The sequence below is a fragment of the Choloepus didactylus genome, chromosome 3 (assembly GCF_015220235.1).
Source record: "Choloepus didactylus isolate mChoDid1 chromosome 3, mChoDid1.pri, whole genome shotgun sequence".
NCBI lineage: Eukaryota > Metazoa > Chordata > Mammalia > Pilosa > Megalonychidae > Choloepus > Choloepus didactylus.
Window position 1 is genome coordinate 106,405,537 of NC_051309.1, and position 21,077 is coordinate 106,426,613.

The 21,077-nt window shown below is 36.1% G+C and overlaps 1 protein-coding gene and 1 pseudogene across 1 annotated transcript in view; one reads left to right on the forward strand and one right to left on the reverse strand.

Moving 5' to 3' along the window:
* RAP1GDS1 (Rap1 GTPase-GDP dissociation stimulator 1) overlaps positions 1–21,077 on the forward strand; it is a 205,973-nt gene that overhangs the window by 94,655 nt on the left and 90,241 nt on the right. The gene's annotated exons all lie outside the window — the stretch shown is intronic.
* On the reverse strand, positions 15,420–16,661 carry LOC119529066 (annotated as a pseudogene).

Consider the following 21,077-nt stretch of genomic DNA (forward strand, 5'->3'; position numbering starts at 1 on the left):
CATGAATGAGTTTACTATCAAGGTATATAATGTATAGACGAGTAAACAGCTATACACAAATGCTACTTTTGGAGATAGTAATAATGACTATTATCACATGAAAATACTCCATTATGAAGAAGTCCTAAATGTATGGTTTCAAATAAATGTTTTGTGCCACTGTCAGAGTCTCTAAAACAGCTTCATGCCATTAAAGAGATTTTAATATGGTAGAGAAAATAAAATGCACAAGGAAACACAAATTAAGGACAAGTACAGAGTACAAACTAAATATGTGGGTTCTGATCAAAATTAAAATAAAGGGATGATGGGAGAAGGAGTGGTATCAACTGGAGCCATTTTTAGGACCTAGCAAATAGTGTATTACTTAGAAAAGAAATACAACTCATTTTAAACAATTTAATTAAAAATGAAAAAATTTAATATGCTTCCTAGAAGGTGGATTTTGCAAATGGAATTGCATTCCAGTTCGACCATTTACTAAATTGTCACTTAATCTTTCTGAATTTTATTTTCCTCATTGGTAAAGTGGGGTTGTGGTGTGGGTTAAATAATGTTTATGTATAAATGTATGATAAAATTAGAAAGGAAATACTATTATTTTTTCAAAGTGTGCTGTGATATAATAATGTACTAACTAATGTACACAAGATATTTAGCATAAAGACATAAGGGCAGAATCCTTAGAGAGGCAAAGATAAATCTTGTAGGGATCAGGGATAATATAGTTACTATATATGAGCACTAATTCAACTTGAGCTTCTTGTTAATGCCAAGATGAAAAAAAGAACTTTATATACTATGTCATTTTTATTTTATGCTAAAAAGAAGTATTTCATTTCTTCAATCAAACAAAAAACTAAGAAAAAAATTCTAGAAGGAACTTAATATCAGGATATTACCAGCTTCCTGAATGATTCTGTGCTTATCCCTAGTTAAAATACGTAAAGAATATTGATTAGCATTATGGACAGTGTCTTCAATAATGGTTCTACAAAAGCTACCTAAATGTTCTCTATCTGATTGTTTCTTGTACTAACCTTCAACAGAATTCAAGAAGTAATTCTGAGTACTTCTGGAAGATAGTTTTATTTGGTAATATAACCCAAATGTGTTGCTGTTTGGTGGATGAACTGGCTACAAGCATAGAAATTAAAAATTTGAAATGTTTTGACTTGAATGTATTTCCTAGTTCAGTTTTACACCAACATATAAGTCTACTTTGCATTCATTTAACCTGGTCAATTTCTTGAGTGTTGTATAATGTAGGTAAGTTCTATTTTTTTGAGTACAAAGAATATGATTTTTTTTCTTTATAAGCTGGTTATCAATTTAAGAAAAATCTCATTTGAATGAAGATGAATATTTTAAAGTACTACACATTGGTGGTAGTCACACGAATCTATACATGTGATAAAATAGCATAGAAACATACATGAAGAGAGATGCACACTTAAGTACATGTAAAAATCAGTGATATCTTAGTAAGGTGTATAGATTATACCAGTATTTAAAGCATTTGGTATAAAATTTAATTGGACCTTAAGCAATTGGACTAACAAATTGGAGCAATAAATTATTTACATTGTTATCTGAATGAAGTAGAAGCCATTTTAGGTAATTATATGGAATGGAACTAAATTAAATTTATAAATTGTAACTGCAGGTGTTGTCTTTTTTTGCTAATAAAATGATAATATAGAAATATACAAAGATAGGGAGTAGAGAAACTTAAGTAATTTGTTCAGCAAGTATATGAATATTTATGAATGGTGTATTATACAAAGGATTTTTGAAAAAGAATTCTCAAACAATTTTGACTCATGCAAGAATCTTTGGGAGAGAAGCTAAGAGAAACATTTTGGAACCAGAACCCAGAAGGACCAGTAGACGTTGCCATGTGCCTTCCCATGTGACAGAGGAACCCAGATGCCATCGGCCTTTCCTCAGGGAAGGCTGCCAAATCCACTCAATTGGGAAAGAATATTCTCTTTAACAAATGGTGCTGGGAGAAATGGGTGACCATTTGCAAAAGAATGAAGGTAGACCTCTACCCACACCATATACAAAAATTAAATAAAAATTTACAAAGACCTAAATATAAGAACCAAAACTGTAGCCCTCCTAGAAGAAAACAAAGGGAAGCATCTTCAGGACCTTTTGTTAGGCAGTAGTTTCTTAAGATTTGACACCAAAAGCATGAGTAACAAAAGAAAAGCAGATAGATGGGACTTCATCAAAATTAAAAACTTCTGTGTGCATCAAAGACTTTATCAAGAAAGTGAAAAGACAACGTACAGAATAGGAGATAGTATCTGGAAACCATATATCTGATAAGGGTTTAATATCCAAAATATATAAAGAACTCTTACAATTCACAACAAAAGATAAACAACCTAAATGGGCAAAGGACTTGAACAGACATTTCTCCAAAGAAGATATACAGATGGCCAAAAAGCACACGAAAAGATGCTCAGCATCATTAGCCATCAGGGAAATGCAAATCACAACAATGAGATACCTTTTCACACCCACTAGAGGGGCTGCTATTTAAAAAAAAAAAAAAACAGAAAATAGCAAGTATTGAAAAGAATGTGAAGAAGTAGGAACTATCATATATTCTTGTCAGGAGTGTAGAATGGTACAGCCACTGTGGAAAACAGTCAATTTTTCAGGAAGTTTAAAGTACAGAATTGCCATATGACCTGGCAATCCCACTTCTAGGTATATAACCCCAAAGAATTGAAAGTGGGTACTTGAACAGATGTTTGCACACCAGTGTTCGTAGCAGCATTATTTACAATTGCCAAAAGGTGGAAACAACTTAAGTGTCCAGCAACAGAAGAATGGATAAATGAAAGGTGGATACAGAGGATTTTATTCACCCATAAAAATGAATGAAATTCTAATGCGTGTGACAACATGGATGAATCTTTAAGACCTCATGTAGCGTAAAATAAGCTAGACAGGAAAGGAAAAATAATGTATGATCTCACTTATGTAAAGTAATTAGAAGATGCAGATTCATTAAGTCAGACAAGAGAATACAGGTTCTCAGTGGCCCGGGATGAAGATAAGAAATGGGGAATTAATGCTTAATTGGTGCAGAGTTTCTTTTTGGGGTGATGGAAGAGTTTTGGTCATGAATGGTGGGGATGGTGGCACAACATTGCGAATGTAATTAGCACCACTGGCTTGTATGTATGAAAGTGGCTAAAATCAGAAATTTTACATTGTATATGTGTTACTAGAATAAAAAATTTAAAAACCCATAGAATTGTAAAATAAACAGAAAACTTGAATGACATTATAAGTGTAATTCATTCCCCTGAATTGTACACTTAAAAATGGTTAAAATGGCAAAATTTATGTTATATACATGTTACCAGAATAAAAGTGAATGAATGAAGAAAAGAAAAAAAGAAAGAATCTTTGGATTGCAGAAATTAATACTGATACCAGCAGGCATACCAAAGTTGTGTCCATCAAATGCTGTACCATGACCTATTTTTAAACTGTATCTGTGGAACTATTGCTTTGGGAAATGAAAGATTTTATTGCTTTTCTTCTTCCTCTGATCCTACATTATAAATATAAATATATAAATACTTTGAAATTTTCCTGCATAATGGCACAATTAAAACCCGTGTCATAGAATTGCCAGTTTTATGCTTCTTTTCTTGATATATGAGTGTTTATTGGTCATGGTGACTTTTTCTTCATGACTCATTTTTGTAATTTCAATAATGTTATATTTATAGCTTTTGCTTTTATTTCTGGTCTTTCATGCATTTTACCTGCACCTGCAATGTGAATAAAATTGCTTTTTGAATTTCAGAAAAGATGTTGATGGGTTCAGATTTTTCATTTGAATGCTTTAAGCATTTTTGAAAATGTATGTCTAAGGTATATAATAGAAATACATTATTTAAGCAAAATTATGGGGGAAATGTAAGCATCAGAATTTAATTTTCTTCCCTAGTAGAATTCATAAATAGCTTTTGACTTTATCGTGAAAAATCATGTCTGTATGTCTATTTACATTTCTCTGCTCCAGGACAATAAAATAGTCCTTGGCAATGTAATTCGGGTCTTTGCTACCAACCTTTTTTGAATATAAAGACCCCCTTTTAAAAAGTGATTACTCTTTCCCCTCTTTGAGGATATAGCTAATTGAGGTAATGATTACACTTATAAAATTCATTTTTTGAGAGAATACATTTATACCATGTGATTCAAGGGCTAGAATTTCTATATTGGGGGATAATCCTTTGTCATTTGCAAAATATTTATCTTGAATCCAGTTACAGTATGATGTTGAGGATTGCAGATCAAAATCAAAAGAGACATGCCACCATACTAGGACAACAAAGTAACAAAGATTTAATCTTTTGAATCTTCCTGTTTTAATCAGCTTTCTATATGACATAGGAAAAAATTTCTCTCTAGTGAGGTTAGAATTAGAAGGATGCTTTTATCACTGTAGACATGTTTTTATGTTCCTGCCTGTGAAAAATTTGTACCTGCACCATGGTCATATGATAATGAGTGTTTTTCCAGTAGTGAGTAAAAGCCTGAAAATTCACACACTATTCATTAATAGTCTTTGGGGTGTGTGTGCACGTATGCACGTATGCACACATATATATACATACATATATATATATATACATCAAATCATTTAATCAATAAATATTGATTGAGCCCACTGTGTTCAGGACACTGTGTCAGTAATGGAGATCACAGTAGAGAATAAGAGCATGAAGTTTATCCTAGTGGGACTTGCACAGGAGGAAATAGACAATAAACAAATACTACAAAACAAGGTATTTACAGATTGTGATGATTAATATCAAGGAAGTAAGCATGTAATGGAAAGTGGAGAAAATCCTCTCTGAGTATGTTATTTGAACTGAGGAGGTCTGAAAAATAAGAATGAGGTAACTATTTAAAGAGAAGAGGAAGAATATTCCATGTAGAAAGATAGCACTTGCAAAGCACTGAGAGGGGAAAGGACTTGGTGTATTCAAATAACAGAAAGCCAACCAGAGTGTCTAAAGTGCAGTTACCAGGAAGAGCGTTGTGCAGTATGACTGAAGAAATAAGCAAGACCTAGATCAGGCAGAGCCTTTTAGATCATCCTCAAGTAATGAGGAGTCATCAGAGGCAAGGGAGTGACATGATCTGATTTAGATTTTTAAAAGCATCACTCTCATACTGCATGGAAAATGGATTGAGAAGAATGAAAGTTAAGAGTAGAAACGTATGAGGCCATCTCCTACTTGGTAACACCCCACACACACACTTCCCTTCAGATTTCTTGATGTATGAGAAATCTAATTTTATGTTGTTATTTAGGCCAGGGGTCAGCAAATTACAGCCCACAAGCCAGATACTGCTCACCTGTTTTTTGTGTGTGTTTTAATATGGCTGTGTTGAAGTATAATTCACACTCCCTACAATTCACTCATTTAAAGTGCACAATTTGATGGTTTTAGTTTATTTATAGAGTTGGGCAACCATCACCACAAACTACATTTGGAACATTCTCATCACTCCAAAAAGAAACCCTATACCTATTGGCAGTCACTGCCCACCCCCCCACCACTAATCTACTTTCTGTTCTCTGTGCATTTGCCTATTCTAGACATTTCATATAAAAGGATTCATACAAAAAAAAAATTTTTTTAAAGGGTAAAGTGATTTTAAAAAAAAAAGTGGAAGCATAGAGACCACTTAAAAGACTTTTGTGGTTGTCTAAGCAAGAGATAATAGTGACTTGGATTAGGATTCAGTACTGAGGATAGAGGGAATCAGAATTTGGGAAGTATTTTGAGTAATGGACTGGATTGAGAATAAGGGAAAGGGAGAAATCAAGAGTGATTACTAGATATGGGGCTTGAACATCTGAACAGAGAATAGTGTCATTTACCAATAAAAGAAGGAAGATAGGTTGTTTTGTTTTTCTGGGTTTTCTTGTTGCTGCTTATTTGTTGTTTGTGTTTTGTTTTTCTGGAGGCAGTATTAAATCTGAGACTCTTAATAGATATATAAGAAGAAATGTCAAATGGGCAATTTCTGTATCTTTATATTCTTAAACATTTTGGGATAAAGATTCAAAAATTTAAAAATGGACTCTCATTTAGCAAAATATTCAGATATTGTTACTTGGATAGTAAATATAGATTCAGGAAACCATGAGAAATTAGAAAGTTTAAGGAAATATAAAGCTACCTATAATTCATACAATTTTTTAAATGGAAGGTACTTCAGAGGTCATCTTCTCTATCCCTTCCAAATTTTACAAATATGGAAACTGATGCCTCGGAGTTCAAGTGACTTTTTTCAGGATCAACAGCTAAACTGATCATAGTAGTGGACTAAAAACTGTGTCTCTGGTTCATTGTCCTGTGAGTGCTACATTGAGGCAGCTATCACTGTCATTTACATTTCTGCTTCAGTGTTAATAGTTGAGCTCTTAGGAAGCAGATATAGGAATATGTTCTAAGAATTTAACTGAAAGCCGATCCTAAATCAACATTTTGTTTAATTTGTTATAAATCACAAACATAAACTTTATCTACTTGAAAGAAAAGGGAGGAGAACCAAGTGATGGAGGAATAGCCTTTTTTTTTTTTTTTTTAATTTTTATTGGGATTGTTCAGATGCCATACAATTATCCAAATATCCAAAGTGTACAATCAGTTGCCCCTGGTACCCTCTTACAGCTGTGCATCCATCACCACACTTAATTTTTGTTCAATTTTTAGAAACTTTTCATAACTCCAGGCCAGAAATAAAGTGAAAGATGGGGGGAAAAAAAGGAAAAGAAAAGGAAACTCGAATCCTCCCGTATCCCTAACCAACCCCCCCTCAATTACTGACTCGTAGTGTTGGTATAGTACATTTGTTACTGTTTATGAAAGAATGTTGAAATACTACAAGCTGTAGTATATAGTTTGCAATAGGTATATATTTCTTCCCTATATGTCCCTCTATTGTTAACTTCTAGTTGTATTGTCATACATTTGTTCTGGTTCATGGAAGAGTTTTCTAATATTTGTACAGTTAATCATGGATATTGCCCATGGAGGAATAGGCTTTTAATTTTTCCAAATATAAAATCTTTATTAGAAAACATTCTTGACATTTTCATATTGTTTTCCCATTGGGAAATCTTAAAGGACATTTTGATTGGATTAGGATTCTTAGTAAAACTAAAGAAATTTATATAAGAATCAGAGTTTTAATATTCTCAGTAAACCACATAAGAAAAACATAGGAACCCCTCAAGTTTTCAGACAAATACCTGTTGCTTTGCACTATTTCCGTTGCACACAGGGTATACAGATAGTAAAAATTAAAATTATACTGTCTTTACTGATTGTCCTAGAAAATTCTTCTTTTCCTGGGATGAAGACTAACATGAAAGAATTTATACGCATCCTACGTATTTTTTTAAAATATTATTTTAAATTCAATTTTGTTCAACATTAACTGATTGATATACCTTTTAAAATTTATTGGCATAGCGAAAGAGCTTTTCTGTTTATATACCTGTAATTAAATTTCTTCTCATATTGTGCTTTAAATGAAACAAATTGGGATGTAAAGACAGCAGATCCATATTAAAGTGCCAAATAAACAGCAAAAGAATTTCCTCAGTGACCTGAAAAACACCCTTAAAATAAGCACAGTAATAACCAAAAGAACAGAAGCTAACAGGTTCTTTCCTTTGAACAACTTGTCATTTGAAATGAATGCCAGGTTTTTATTTTTCTCTCTTCCACATAATTACAGTATGGGCCAGTTAGTAAGTTTTTAATATATGTTATTTGTATAACCTCATCTTTATTCGATCAGGTCAGTTTTATACAGTGCCTTATAATAAAGAAAAGAAAGGAATGGAGATATGCCAAATGATATGCATAAATGAATGAGAATCATGAGCAATTTTTTTCCCCAGATAACTTGATGTTAACATTGATTGACTGACAACCAAACCTCCAGGTGAAAATATTTAACAATTTCAGAGAGTGGGTGCAATTGTGTCATTCTTGCATATGGTCTAGTTGCCTTTTTCTCTGTACAGTCTTGAATTTATTAGTAGTCATTTCTAGGGATTTTATTTCTTAGTACTCCCTCTTTCTTTTAGCCCTGATTTTTTTTTTCTTTCTGTGATTTGAATTATTATACTACTGTAAAATTAGTTAGAAAAGTTATACATTTAAAATCAATTTTGTAGAATGGGGCTGGTACTTTTCTGAAGTGGTTGTGTTGACTTTGGAGAAGCAGCCCTATGCTTGCCAAATATGAAGCATTTAAGGTTTCACTTCTATTTTACATACGTTAAGTAAGTACATCTTGTATACTCGGGAATACACAAAGACTAATAAAAGCATTGTCCTTTCTCAAGAATTTCCTAAAATGTGTCTATTCAGTGGCATATCACATTTTCTTTTTAAGTGTAATGCTCAATAACATACATTCATAAATATGTATCTGTCATAAGCTCCACGTATTCCATTCCTAGATATTTGCCCAAAGACTTGTACATGAATGTCCGATACAGCTTTATTCACAATTGCCTAAAACTAGAAACAACCCAAATGTCCACCAGTATAGGTGAATATATTTTTCTTTTAAATGTGTAGCCATACAATGGAATGATGTTCAAAAATAAAAAATAAACCATTTACCTACCTGGTATTATGAATCTCAAAATTATTAGGCTGAGTAAAAGAAGCCCCCCATAAAAGAGTACATACTGTATGAATTCATTTATATAAAATGCAAACTAATCTGTAGTGACAGAAAACAGATCGTTGATTGCCTGGGGCCACAGGTGAAGGGAGAGATGGTTGTGTTGAAAATATTCATTATCATAATTGTGGTGATTGCTTCCAGAGTATATAGAATTGTCAAAACTCATTGATTATACAATTTAAAGGTATATAACTTTTCCTCAGTAGAGTTAATAAAAAACAATTCTAATCTGAATCCAAAAAAAAATGCATGCTTTTAAAAAAAACTCCCTGATATTTGTCAGTAAGCATTTGAAAGACATTATTCTGGGAACATTGAACACTCAGTTGTGCTTATTGCCTAAAAGTTTTCCTTTATACTCTGCCCTCCTCCCCCTTACCCAGTTGAACTGTGAATTAATTATTTTTATATGCCCAGCACTGAGCTCAGTATATGAAGCATAGTAGGCACCCCCAAAAAAGTTTATTAAATAAAGGCATGAGAATGAGTGCTAATTTGGTCTTTGGTCTTGAGATACCTTGATTAAATTGATTATGCAATTCATGTCATTAGGGGACAGTACTTTCTGTTTATCATAACATTTTATTTCTGTGAAGTTTTATATAAACCTTTCTCCTTTTCCCCTCATCTATCCCTCCAGAAGAGGTATGTATTCTCATTTCTGTGCTTCCATAACACCCTGTACTAAATTGTATTGACGCTTTCATTCTGTTTGCTATACTGTCTTCCTCACTGGAATAGAAACTCTGAAAGCGAGGATTTCCTGTATTCCCGTTTATGTGCACTGTACCTGACACAAAGGATACTACGTTAGCATTTAATAAGCACTTATTTCTATAACTGCATTTGTTGTTTCTCTCCTATTCTGTCAGTTTTTGTTTCATATATTTTGAAGCTTTGTTGATGGGTGCTTAGACATTTAAGTTTGTTCCGAGTTCTTGATGTCTTAACCCCTTTATCATATTTGAGTCCTTTGCAATTCAAATCACTTTAAAAATAGCAACTAAAAATGTTTTAAGATCATATTTAATGAAAATATTTACAAACTCCATCCTATTTGCCACTTAATTGGGACATTCTTTACACAGAATTCTGGTAAAATAATTCATTTATTTCCCTGAGTCATGGAGATGGGATGGTTTGGGGACTTGCAGTATTATTTTTCATTTACCTTTCTAAGATGTTTGAATTTCATAACATTTGTGGCTGGTGTACACTGAGTACTAATGCACTCTTGGAAGTTTAAAACTCTAGGATTCTAGTCTCAGTTATAAGATTGACTGGTTTTGACTAAAAAGACCCAGAGTAGTATTTGTGTCCTTATATTTAAAATGAGAATAATTTGTTTAGGCTATTGTTTTGAAATTATTGCTCAGAATATATTGTACATGTTCAAAATCTATAATAAATTATTTGTAGAGGTTAAAAATGGTATAGCAGTGGAGTCTATCCTGTTTTGTTTTGTTTTTTTTTGCAAAATAACACTAGTAAGTACTTATTATAATAGTTTGGACTTTAACATCTATTCTGACTTACCTTTCCATTCATTAAGAAACAGTACCTCAAAATTATTATGTACCTGAATTATGATTAATGATTAGAAAGCTAAAACAGCAAGATTGTATTTCCATTAAAAATAAATACAGTATATATTAAGTATCCCCTGTTTGTAGAACACCATCCTAGACACAGTAGTGATAGGAATGAGTAAGAGTGTCAGAGCTACAAAAAGCCTGAGCAGTCATCTCCTCCTGCTTCTGCCTTTTCCAGATCAGGACACTGAAGTCCACAGTAGTTAAGAGATTTTCTTACGGTCCAACAACAGGTCAAAACCCAGGATTTAGAGACATTATATTAGAGTTTTTTAATGGTAAGTCATTACCTCAGTTATATCACATTTTTTTCTAATACTAAAAACTACTATAATATCTTTTTGAAATTTTTAAGTTAACATTTCAAGTATTAGGTAGCAATGAAGTTCAAGTTCTCATTCCAACGACCAAGACTATCCTGGGTTTTCATCATTGTGTCCCTTCCACACAGAGACTTTGGGTTATAACATGCCTGCAACCTTCTTTACTTGAAAGTCTTAAACCTTAAATTATCTTACTCTTGTTCCTTAACCTTTAGCTATAACTGAACTTGAATTACAATATGAAGTACTTGGAGTGGATGGAAAAACATGGATACAATCCTAGGGTCTAGAAGTGAAGAGGGTTGAAAAGTGAGGAGGATTGTGCCTTCTGTGAAGTAGGAGATGGTTTCTATTAAGAATGCAGAAGTTGGGAAAGGCAGGGGGCTTAAGAAAGTAATGAATATTCGGAAGCGTCATCATGAGTAATATGACAGGGATGTGTAAAAAGATTGTACATCACAAACAGGCTTGTTCATGCCCATAAAGTTCATTCTGTGCTGCACTTCTAAATATCGTTGTTTAAAGTACGTTCTCTAGGAGTTTTAGAAATTTCTGTCACTGTCTCACAGTGAGTTTCTGTGAATGGACTTTTGACTGCCTGTGAATTTTGAAATGGATATGAAAATTCTGTTATTGTATTGTGCCAGTTTAAACCCTGGATATATAAAATATATTTTACCAACTGACTTCTCTCTGTTTAGTGTACATTTGAGACAGCTATTCTGTGGCATAGATTGGTCTTAATTATCAATTTCATGGATACTATAAAATGATTTGGGGGGAAAGATATCAAATAACTTTTCAGAAATGTATTTTTTAAAATAGGTTCTTAGTTGATGCTAGGAAAGTGCTATTGTCTTGCTGAACTGAATAGCAAAGCTATTTCAGTATACCTTTTTTTTACTGTTTAATGAGGGAAAATTTAATTAGAATTCAGACTTCCCAAGTTCTAGACCAGAATGCTGCTATTAATTCATCATAATTCTTTTAAGTAAAATCTGATTTGAAATATAAAAAAAGAGAAATATGGTTTGTAATTTGTTGCTTAATTCACTAATCAGTGTTGTTATCTCTAAAGTATGTTTATAATAAGACATTTGTATATAGCTCCTCAGTGCCTTAACTTTCATTTTGGCCTTCAGTAACCTAGAAAACTTTGTGTCTTTTATAGTTTTCTCACTGCTAAAACAAATACCATATAATGGGTTGGCTGGCTTAACAACAGGAATTTATTGGCCCACAGTTTCAGAGCCTCGAAGTCTTGCTTCAGCCTGAGGTCAGTATCTTCTGGCTGGCTGGCAATCTTTGGGGTTCCTTAGCTTTACCATCTCATGGCAGTGCACATGGTGATGTCTTTCTCCTCCAGGTTCTGTTGACTTCAGGCTTCTGGCTGCTCCTCTTGGCTTCTCTGTCTGACTTTCACCCTTTCACTTTCACACTTTAATTGAAGTACCATCTTGAAGGGATATTATTTACAGTGGGTCCTCACCCACCAGAATGCAGACCCAAGACCAAGGACATGTCCAAATTGGGGTATACAGTTCAATCCATATCAGTGTCCTATACCATCTTTAAATATGTTACACACCCTAGCACTTTGCTGTAGTGTTATGCAGCCTATGTGCAGTCAGTATAATTAACATTTGCAGAATGTTAATGTCTAGGTAGCTTTTATAGAAAACAGGGTGAGACAGTGGGCAAATATATGGCACTTTGGAATGTTAAAGATAAATTCTTTTCATTTGCCAAAGAGTCTTTGAAAACAGGAAAGATAATTTATTCAGCAATAACATCTCTATACACACAGCTTTCTTGTGTTTCTCAATATTAATTTTTAACAAAATTTAGATGAAAGCTTCTTACCAGTATGATCATATCCTGCTGTGGTTATTTCTCTCATGTACTCAGAATTTTCTGTGGTGCTGCTTCATAATCATCATCATAGTAATCATGTCCGATGTCACAAAGAATTATAATTTCTGGTGGAAATAAGTGCAGATGGATGCATAAGGAACCAAAATCCTTTTCATATGCAAGTAATAAAACAGTGGGAGGAAAATTAATATCAAACATGTGTGTAGGCATAAATCATTTAAAAAGATTTTTTGAACTTTATATGTGACACTGAGAATTTCTGAGAAGAAGTAAGAAAAATGTGATGGTTCTACAAACATGGAAGGTAGTGTGATAATTAGAGATTTTTATGTTGTAAAGCATTCATATTTTGAAAAAGTAATTTTAGATAAAATTTTTATTGTAGATTATGGACTTTTGTTTAATAAGCTTTTGGTGCCCAGGCCCCTTTCTTTTTTGGGGGGGTTTCCTTTTTTACTTTCCTTCCGTTTTTTGTTTTTTGAGACCTCCAATGAAAGTCATTTTTTTAAATTAAATTCAGTTTTATTGAAATATATTCACGTACCATACAATCATCCATGGTGTACAATCATGTTCACAGTACCATCATATATAGTCATGCATTCATCACCCCAATCTATTTTTTTTTAATCATTTTATTGAGATATATTCACATACCACGCAGTCATACAAAACAAATCGCACTTTCGATTGTTCACAGTACCATTACATAGTTGTACATTCATCACCTAAATCAATCCCTGACACCTTCCTTAGCACACACACAAAAATAACAAGAATAATAATTAAAGTGAAAAAGAGCAATTGAAGTAAAAAAGAACACTGGGTACCTTTGTCTGTTTGTTTCCTTCCCCTATTTTTCTACTCACCCATCCATAAACTAGACAAAGTGGAGTGTGGTCCTTATGGCTTTCCCAATCCCATTGTCACCCCTCATAAGCTACATTTTTATACAACTGTCTTCAAGATTCATGGGTTCTGGGTTGTAGTTTGATAGTTCCAGGCATCCACCACCAGCTACCCCAATTCTCCAGAACCCAAAAAGGGTTGTCTAAAGTGTGCGTAAGAGTGCCCACCAGAGTGACCTCTCGGCTCCTTTTGGAATCTCTGCCACTGAAGCTTATTTCATTTCCTTTCACATCCCCCTTTTGGTCAAGAAGATGTTCTCCGTCCCATGGTGCCAGGTCTACATTCCTCCCCGGGAGTCATATTCCACGTTGCCAGGGAGATTCACTCCCCTGGGTGTCTGATCCCACGTAGGGGGGCCCAGTCTATTTTTGACCATTTTCCTTATATCAGAAAGAATCAGAGTAAGAATAAAAAATAAAAGTAAAGAAGAACACCCAAATCATCCCCCCCATCCCACCCTATTTTTCATTTAGTTTTTGAACCCATTTTTCTGCTCGTCCATCCATATACTAGACAAAGGGAGTGTGATCCCCAAGGTTTTCACAATCATTGTCACCCCTTGTAATGTACATTGTTATTCAGTCATCTTCAGAAGTCCAGACTACCAGGTTGGAGTTTGATAGTTCCAGGTATTTACTTCTAGCTATTCCAGTACATTAAAACCTAAGATGTGTTATCTATATAGTGCATAAGAATGTCCACCAGAGTGACCTCTCAACTCCATTTGAAATCTCTCAGCCACTGAAACTTTATTTCGTTTCCAATGAAAGTCATTTTGAAAAATGTTCTTCAAACAGAGGTGTTACAGGAGCAAGTCCTTTACTTTTCAACAAATTTTATAATGTTACATTGGCCTCTATAAAGAACCCATTAAGAAAACCAAAGGATAAGATACTGCATTTCTTTTAAAATAATTTAAAATATATTAAATTTTCCTAAGGCTGATTTTGTTGATGTCTTGATTGGATGACTAATACAACACTGAAAGGCAACAGTACTTTTAAGGAGCTATTTTTTTAGAGGATAGAGTTGAAACTGGCTGATTAGTCCTTTGAGGTTAAGCAGTGAAGACAGATCTCGTACATAAGGACATCAGCTGAATTGATGAGAATACCAATTCTTTACTCAATTAACAGTCATCTCACTACTGTTTGAGGGACTTTGCTTTTTAGATACTGTTCAGAAAAACATAGTTGCACCTTATCTGTTGAGAAAATACAAATAAATTTACTAATTTATGGCAAAAACAGAAAACTCAGTAGTCATTTTAATAGTCATGAAGTGTAGGAATACATCCTTTTGTAATCTTACATGCAAATGTGTCATCTCCTACACACGCACACCATTGTTAAAGGAAAAAAGAGCCAATAATGGCATCTTCAGGTTAAGTACATACCCTCTGGTTCACCTGTAATTTAGTTAAACTATGTTCATCTCATATACCAAAAGACTCCAAAGAGATTTTGTCCTGTTGGTTAGAGAGGAGCCAGAAGAAGGAAAGCACTTGTCAACATTGGAACAACTCTAACCACAACTGGGGAGAACTTTAAGCAGTGTGATATCTGCATTTGAAAACCACAACAGTGATGGGACTAGATAGAAGTCACATTTCTCAGTTGAAGGACATTAAACTTCTGTGTCACTAAAGAGACACTCTTGAGGCTGTTACTTTTATCAAAACAACATCAATAACTGCATTTTGAATCAAAACAACCAGAAAGAGTTCAGCATTGCTGTTTATAAGTGGATTTAAGATTTAAGGTAAGGCTTGGGAACTGTGGAATGGAACCATCTCTAAGACTGACTTCCACATGTCATAGAGAAAAAGATCCATTGCTAGTCCATTGGAAACTGGTTTTGCTACATTCTATTCACAATCCCAAATAGAAATTATGTTTCAATCCAAGACGAACTGTTCAGCCCATTATTCCAGCTACTCCTTTGTCAGGAAGATTTATCCTGCCAAAAAGAAAAGAAAAAAAAAAGGCTGCATGTAATGTTGCTTAAAAAATCCTGAATGCAAGGAACTCGTTTTCTTGGATATTACTAGTGCTAGGACTTGGTATGTTAGGAAACTTCAAAGGGCTTTCCAGTGTAAGTGATTCAATAATGGTAGGATCCTAGAAGCTGTCCAGAACGAATGTGGCCATCTCTTATGCCTGTGGCAATAACTCCACTGTGAGAAAAAATGTGCAGCAGAGACCATTGGTCATAGGAGCAAATGCGGTTGGAGTTTTCAGTTCCAGGGCCCAGATCCTGAGCAGGCTGTCATCTGCCACCATAGCAAGGTACAAGCCTTCAGGAGAGAAGCACACCGAACTCAGTGAACTAATGTGGATATCACTGTTGTCCATGGTGGGGTCGAGATATGGTGTGGTGAAGTGACCTCAGCCTTTTGCCAGTGTAGGGGTTCTACATAACCACATAAGAAGCTGTGACAAGCAAGGCAGAGTCGGCGGAGAAGTCACAAAAGACAACACTGCTTTGGTGGCCTCTAGCTTCTGGATTAATATGAAGGACTACATTCTCTCTAGAAAGACAGACTTCTCTCCAGCTGCAGAGCACAGTGTGCTGCCCTGTGGCAAGATGGAGCAGTAGTTAACCCACTGCAGGTGGTCTGATAACACCTGAATCTGCTTACCATGTTTATTCAGGTCCCAGATGTGAAGAGTCTTATCACAGGATGCAGAAACCAAGTCACATTGCTGGGTGTGAAGCTCAGAAGTCTCACAAATGCCTGTGAATCTTGGTCAGAAAGATTCCAAAGCAGGAACCCTGTTTGCACCTCCTAAATCTTGATCTGCCCATTGTTGAGTCCTGTAGCAAGGATCAGGCAAGAGACGTCTGACACTTGGGGGTGTTGGTGTTCCCAGAGAAGGCTTTCTGTGGGGTGAAGAAGGCCATGGGTTGATGGTTAAGTCCCAGACAATCCGACCTCAGTCCAAGGTCTCCTCCTTTAGGCTGCCTTACCCTTTTGGATAATTTTTGCAGATTCAGCTTGACTTCAAACCCTTTAGGGATTAACTGCTCCTCCAGTTGCCAGGAGACCAGCTTGATAATGCAGTGTCCTTGGACCAAGCAAAACAACAGCCAACTGGGAAGATAGTGATGCTCTAGGTTTCACAGCTCTACTTCCAATCTGGTAGGGACATACCGGTTTGAGTTTGCCCAGCAGCAGCGGCTCCTGTCTCGCCATCTTGGAGGGCACATGCCACGCCTGCCCCGGGGCTGCATACCCTCAGGCTGCCCCTCTCCTTCCCATCCCAGGGCCAGCAGCTGTCCCACCCCGCTTTCATTTTATTTATAGTCAGATCAAGTAAAGGTGACTTTTTAAAACAAAAAGGGAAAGGGAACTGATAATACGTTCTCACTATGTGCTAGACTGCATTAGAGACATTCATGTATATTATTTAATTCTTACTGCACCCCCAGAAGATAGAGGAGCTATTATCCCCGTTTTATAACTAATGAAATGAAAATTTAGGGAGTTTAGGTAACTAATGGTCTTAAATTCACATAACTTGGAAGTTGTAGGGTTGAGATTTTTTTAAATGCAAACCGAATGCCAAACTCAAACCAGGCTGCCTCCCCAATTTTCCTCCTTAGTCTTACTCAAAGATTTGAATCTTCTAACTTCCCTTTTTGGAAAGCTGGTGATGATAGAAATAATAACATTTGTAGTAATTATAAGGCTTTTTTCTATAAGCATATTAAAAAGTTCCAGAATTGTTACTATCTTCTAGAAGCCTATTATTACATAAGTTTGATAGGCTGCCTCCACTAACTACTTGGCTTCCTTTATGTTTTGTTTTGTTTTGTTTTTTTCTTTTAAACTCTAAGATCCATCCTTCCATCTATTCATCTCCCTCCCACCTTCTTTCCTTATCTTGAACTGTTGAGATTTTCTCATGTACATGCTATAAACCCTTGACACTAAATTAACTATCTTATTGAGTGCACAGAAAAGTGGCCTGTCAGCCAGACCTAATCTTGTATGTTCTGGAATAGATATAACCTCACCCATAAGATTGCCTAAAATTTAAAATTTGAATAATACCAAGAAATATTGAAAGCATGAAACAATAAGAACTCTCACACACTGGCTTTGAAAACCTGTTTGTCATTATTTAGAAAGTAGTATGCAGACTCTGTGAGCCAGTATTTCCATTTATGCATTGTAAGTACTGTAATGGCCAAAACCTAGGAACAACACAGGCCAAAGCTTAGGTGCCTCCCTGATCTTTTCTGCATATCTCTTGTCTTGGTCTTCTGTGTGTGTCCATAGGAATTGCTCCACTTGCACAGTCCCAAATGTCCCTCTTTGGGATTCAGTTTTCTAGGGAACTGTACTCTATGTTCTGTGGTGGTTTGAAGATATATGTACACCAGAAAAATATGTTTTTAAACTCAGTCCATTCCTGTGGGTATGAACCCATTGTAAGGAGGAAATTTTGATGAGGCTATTTCAGTTAAGGTGTGGTCCACCTCAATCAGGATGTGCCTTAATCCTATTACTGGAGTCTTTTAGAAGGGAATGAAATTCATAGAGAAAGGCACAGGGAACAAACAAGCTGAACAGCAACGGAACCCAGAATTGAATGGAGAGGCCACCACGTGCATTCCTATGTGACACAGGAACCAAGGATCGTCGACAGCCACCCCAGAATGCCAGTCTTCGGGAATAAAGCATCACCTTGATGACGGCTTCATTTGGACTCCTGTAGCCACAAAACCATGAGCTAATAAATTCCCATTGTTTAAACTGATCCATTACCTTGTATTTGCTTGAGCAGCCAAGGAAACTAAAGCAGATTTTTGGTACCAGGAGTGGGTACTGCCATTCAAATACCAAAAAGTGTGGAAATGGCTTTGGAATTGGGTAATGGATAGAGGCTGTAAGAATTACGAGGCACTTGATAGAAAAAGCCTAGATTGCTTTGTAGAGAATGTTGGTAAAGATATGGATGCCAAAAGTACATCTGTTGAGGTCTTAGAAGAAAATGACAAATATGTTACTAGAAATTGGAAGACAGGTGATCCTTGTTTTATAATGGCAGATAACTTGGTGAAATTGAGTTCTAACGTCAGATGGAAGGCAGAGCTTGAAAGCAATGAACTTGGATGCTAAACTGAGATTTCCAAGGTAAGTGTATCAAGTGCAGTCTATTTTCTCCCTGTAGCTTTATAGTGAAATGAAAAAGGAAAGGTATTAGCTGAGAACTGGACTCCAGGGCACAAAGAAACCAGAATAGATGATTTGGAAAATTTGAGCCTATTCTTTAATAGAACTTCCTGTGAGGGTTTAAACTGAACATGGAACCAGTCAGCAATTTCCGTGGAAGTCAGGATTGGTGGTGTACTTAGCCAGGAACGATCTGTGGGAAGTCCTACTGTCTGATGGTTTGGACCCCTGTGAACTACATGTACAAAGCCAACAAGGGTTTTGCGAAATTTGTTTGAATGGAACCACTACTAGCATGGACTGAAGAGGACAGAGAGGGAACAAGTTGGAGGAAGAATGACTTCAAGGGTCGAACCATGGAAGAGAGAGAGAGAAGCTGAGGTCTAGACTGAAGAGATCTCTTCAGGCCAAGAGAGAGGGCCTACCCATGTGTTTGGTCCGCCCCTGCACTTGGAAGGGACAGGTTATCTGTCCTGGTGCTTGAAGGGGGTGTTCGGGGCAAGTGCTGCCGCTCCAGTGCTGGGAGACAGTGGGGCCTATGTCCTGGGGTTTGTGAAGAGACTGGCTGCCATCCTGATGGTTGGAGAGGGTGGTGCCTGTGCCCCAGTGTTCTGGAAGACCACAGCCACTTCACGAGCACTTGGAAAAGGTGGAGCTGCTGCTCCATCAGGCACAGAGGTTGAAACATTGATCTGTCGATGACTCCGAGACCTTGGGCTCTAATGGAGTTTGTTCTGCTGGGTTTCGGGATTGTTTGGGACCCATGACCCTTGTTTTTCTTCCAGTTTCGCCCTATTGGAATTGGAATGTTTATCCTATGCCTGTCACTCCATTGTATATTAGAAGCAGATAACTTGTTTTCTAGATTTTCAGGCCCACAGACTTGAGGGGACTTGCCCCCGGACAGACCACACCCATAACCAGTTTTTTTTGTTTGTTTTTTTGCTGTTCTGCTTTAACTTTAATAATCAAATGGTGATTGAGGAAACAAAAAGCACATTTTGTAGGAATGGGGGTGAGGGTGGGGGGTACTAAACCTAAAGGGTTATTTTTCCTCTGAGAGTGAGCATGTTTTTTTGTTTTTGTTTTTGTTTTTCTTCATAACCAGTTATGATGAGACTTTTTACTTAGCATTATTACTGAAATGACTTAAAGCCTTTGGGATGTTGTGATGGAATGAATTTATTTTGCATTTAGAAAGAATTGTCTTTTGGGGGTTCAGAGGGTGGAGTGTGGTGGTTTGGGGCTGTATGTACCCCAGAAAAACATGTTCTTAAACATAATCCATTCCTGTGGGTGTGAACCCATTGTAAGTAGGATATTTTGATGAGGTTACTTCAGTTAAGGTGTGGCCCAACTTAATCAGGATGGATCTTAATCCTGTTACTGGAGTCCTTTAGAAGAGAATGAAATTCAGAGAGATAGAGAAAGGCGTAGGGAGCAGCCAGAAGCTGAATATCAACAGAAAGCAAAAGAAAATGGGGAGGCCGCCCTGTGCATTGCTATGTGACAGAGAACCACGGATGGCTGGCAGCCAACCCCAGAATGTTGTTCTTCAGGAAGAAAACATTACCTTGATGATAGCTTGATTTGGACCTTCTTTTAATCTCAAAACCATGAGCTAGTAAATTCCCAGTGTTTAAGCAGACCCATTGCATTGTATTTGTTTGAACAGCCAAGGAACTCAAGTCCTACAACCAATAATCCTTTATCCTAGGTAGCACGATTTAACTACTTGCACAGCATTCTGTAGGAGAGCTTGGTGAATGGCTTTTTACACACAGGGCAAGTTCTGGGACAGTGAGTCCCTTGGGCCACCATCAGACAGGCTGGGCCAGACATACCTGCCCCCACAACATGTATGAGGATTACTCTGCTCTCTGGGACCAGAGACTTGTACTGGGAGCACAGGCCAGCTCCATATTGAGCCAGTGAGGGGTGGGCAAGGAACCAGCCAGGACACCACAAGATCCTACCGCTTTTAATTGGCCTTTTTCTTGAGTCATTGCTTGCTCTGTTACTTTAGTCCTTTAACTATTTTCTGGAGCTTTGAAAAAAAGTATTTCTGCCAGTTCTTGCATATTGTTCAAAGTTTCTGTGGGGATCTGAGTCCTAAAATGTCTTACTCTACCATCTTGATTGGAGCCAGGTGCACAATCAAATCTTTGTATCACATGAGTAAAGAGCTATATTGTGGACAATCTAAACTGAGTGCATGGAGGGAGAGAGGGAAAGGAAGGGAAGAAAAACATTTGTGGCTCTGAAAAACAAATACTTAATTTTCCTTCTGATTGTGGTTATGTTCTTACTTATTGCATATTTAAATTTGTTGAACGAATTTATTGACTAAATTTGTATTAAAATTTATTGAATTATTGAGTTATTTGAACAGGGAATAATTGAGTGTTGATAGGAAGCCAGACCAGCATT